This window comes from Zingiber officinale, chromosome 5B, assembly GCF_018446385.1.
Source record: "Zingiber officinale cultivar Zhangliang chromosome 5B, Zo_v1.1, whole genome shotgun sequence".
Taxonomy (NCBI): Eukaryota; Viridiplantae; Streptophyta; class Magnoliopsida; order Zingiberales; family Zingiberaceae; genus Zingiber; species Zingiber officinale.
The window spans coordinates 77,359,170-77,361,701 of NC_055995.1; the positions used below are offsets into that span (position 1 = coordinate 77,359,170).

Here is a 2,532-nt window from a genome sequence, read left to right on the forward strand (position 1 = left end):
ATGCATCTTAATGCATCCCCCCAGATTTAAACTTTTCATTATCCCAATGAAAACTAAAAACAATGTGGAGGAGATTAAAAGTAAGAGAAGTTACCAAATGATGTGTGCCAAATGCCCATGTCATTAACTTCTCCATCATGTAATTGCACTCCTCCTAATCTTTGAGTCCTATAAAAGAAAATTGACAACAAACATTAAGTAGAGGATACATGCTTATTATGAGGAAAGAAGTGAAACCAGAAAGGAACTAAAAACATGAATGAAAACAAGATTGAACTTGGGTTACCTCCCAAGAAGCGCTTATTTAAGGTCATTAGCTCGACCACCTCATTAGATTCAACGAAATCTCGCTCTTGGAGGGGTAAGATATTTCATCACCCTCTTACCAAGGGTTCTTATTATAGAGGGAGATTTCATCAAAAAGTGAAGAATCACTCTCGCCATCTTCGTCTTCTTGGAAATTCTTTCAGGAGGTCGAAGACGATTCAGATCGAGCTTCCAATTATAGGCCCCATGAAAATCTGCACACCCAAAAGAAAAACATACCTCTCCCAAGCATGCTATATTAGATAGAACTAGAACCTTATTAAGATGAACTGAGTATGTATCACAAATTGAATCACATCCAACAAAATCTACTATTGGTACATCTATGAAATTTTCCAAAAGATCACAGAGGATACTAACCTTGCTTTGCTGAGAGATACCTAAAAGTTCTAAACATGTGAATGTGACTTCTGAATCTTGTATTGGCTCTAGCTCTAGCTCAAGTAGTGGTGCCTCTAAAAGTGGTGATTCTTGGGGCTTTGCTTCCATTGCACAAGTCCCTACACATTGGTCTACAACATGTTCAATCCTTGCAACTCTCATAATCTCAGAAGGTTGTGTGGATAAAGGAGGTGATTCTTGAGATGCTGCTTCCACAACACAACTCCCTACACTTCCTTTCATAACATCATCATCAACACAAGCATCAAAAAATAAACCAACATCAATATCCTCAGTGGAAGAATCATCTATAGGAGGATCACTAACTTCATTTGCAGTTTTAAGTTGATCTACCACATCACATTCATCATCTAAAAATTCAATTTCATCATAGCATCCTGTAAACCCAGAAGGTAAATCTAAAAATTTGTTATCCACTGCATTATCATCACAATCCTCATCTGAAGAGTCCTCATCTTTATACACATCCAGAAATCTACACTCAACCATATTTGTGTCACAGAATTTGCCAAAGTATTCATTTTCATTGACCCTTACTAGCCTTTGTGGAAAAGGAACCCTTAGTGAAGGTCTTGGGAAAGGTACTTCCTTTTTCCCATATTCTCTTTTAGCTTGCGGAGGAGGTCCAACTTGCTTATCTAGTGTTGATGTGATCAACCGTTGAGGGAAAGGTACTTGCGGCCTTTGGAAACTTCCTAGAGTAATGGAATTGAGTTCTTGTGGTCTTCTACTGTTCATCTCCTCAATTCTGTACAAGTCCTTTTTCAGAAGTTCTTCATAATTCTTGCCACTTCTCAACTTAGTATCATTATCATTTACACTAGATCTTGTCTGTGTAGGAGGAAGGTCTTCTTTGAACCATTTTGAAACTATGCTATTAATCTTTTCCCCCAAATGTTTGAACTCCTCATTCTGTGACTTGTGAATTTCAACATTTTTGGGTGGTTGAACTGCATTTTGTTTGACAGGCTCTCTTGCATTTATGACTTGCACTTCTTGAATTTTTTAGGGATATTCCATCCAACTTTTGTTCGACCATTCATGGAGGTTCAATGCTACTTGATCAATTAATGTATATACTTTATCTACACTCTTGTCCATAAAAGAATCTCCAGCTGATGAATCTAACAAACACTTATCTGAGAAAGAAATTCTCCTATAGAATATGTGCAGGGTCAGCCATTTTTCCAAACCATGATGAGGGCACTGTCTTTGTAGACTCTTAAATCTGTCTCATGCTTCAAATAATGATTCTCCATATGCCTGAGCAAAATTTGTGATGCAATTCCTCATATAAATTATTCTACTTGGAGGAAAAAAATGATCCAGAAATTGCTTCTCCAATTGTTTCCAACTTGTGATGCTTTGAGGGCGAAGGAAATATAACCAAGTCCTTGCTTTATCCTTGATACTAAAAGGAAATGTCATCAACTGAACTGCATCTACTGACACTCCTTCACAATTCACCATATCATAAAGCTCTAGAAATGTCTCAAGGTGCAGATAAGGACTTTTTGATACTTCTCCAAATTTGTGACCTTGTATCATGAAAATTAACTCTGGATTTAGTTGAAAATTTTCTGCTTCAATATGAGGTTGCACAATGAGAGACATAAATCTTGTAGAAATAGGTGCCGAGAAATCTCTTAAGGGCCTGCTTGACATGTTGGTGCTCATCGATATTCAAGAAAAAAAATTGAGTAAAGACAAAAATGAAGAATTAAAGATAAGAAATAAAATTCTATATGATAAACAAGAAACAAAATGCAGAATTTAAATTACTAGAAAAAAATAAGTGTAGAA

At 36.3% G+C, this 2,532-nt stretch overlaps 1 non-coding gene across 1 annotated transcript; it reads left to right on the forward strand.

Moving 5' to 3' along the window:
• Positions 1-1,918: 1,918 nt before the first annotated feature.
• LOC121988076 lies at positions 1,919-2,024 on the forward strand. Its single transcript, XR_006113838.1, has one exon. It is a non-coding gene; the product is annotated as a small nucleolar RNA R71 (small nucleolar RNA).
• Positions 2,025-2,532: the final 508 nt, after the last annotated feature.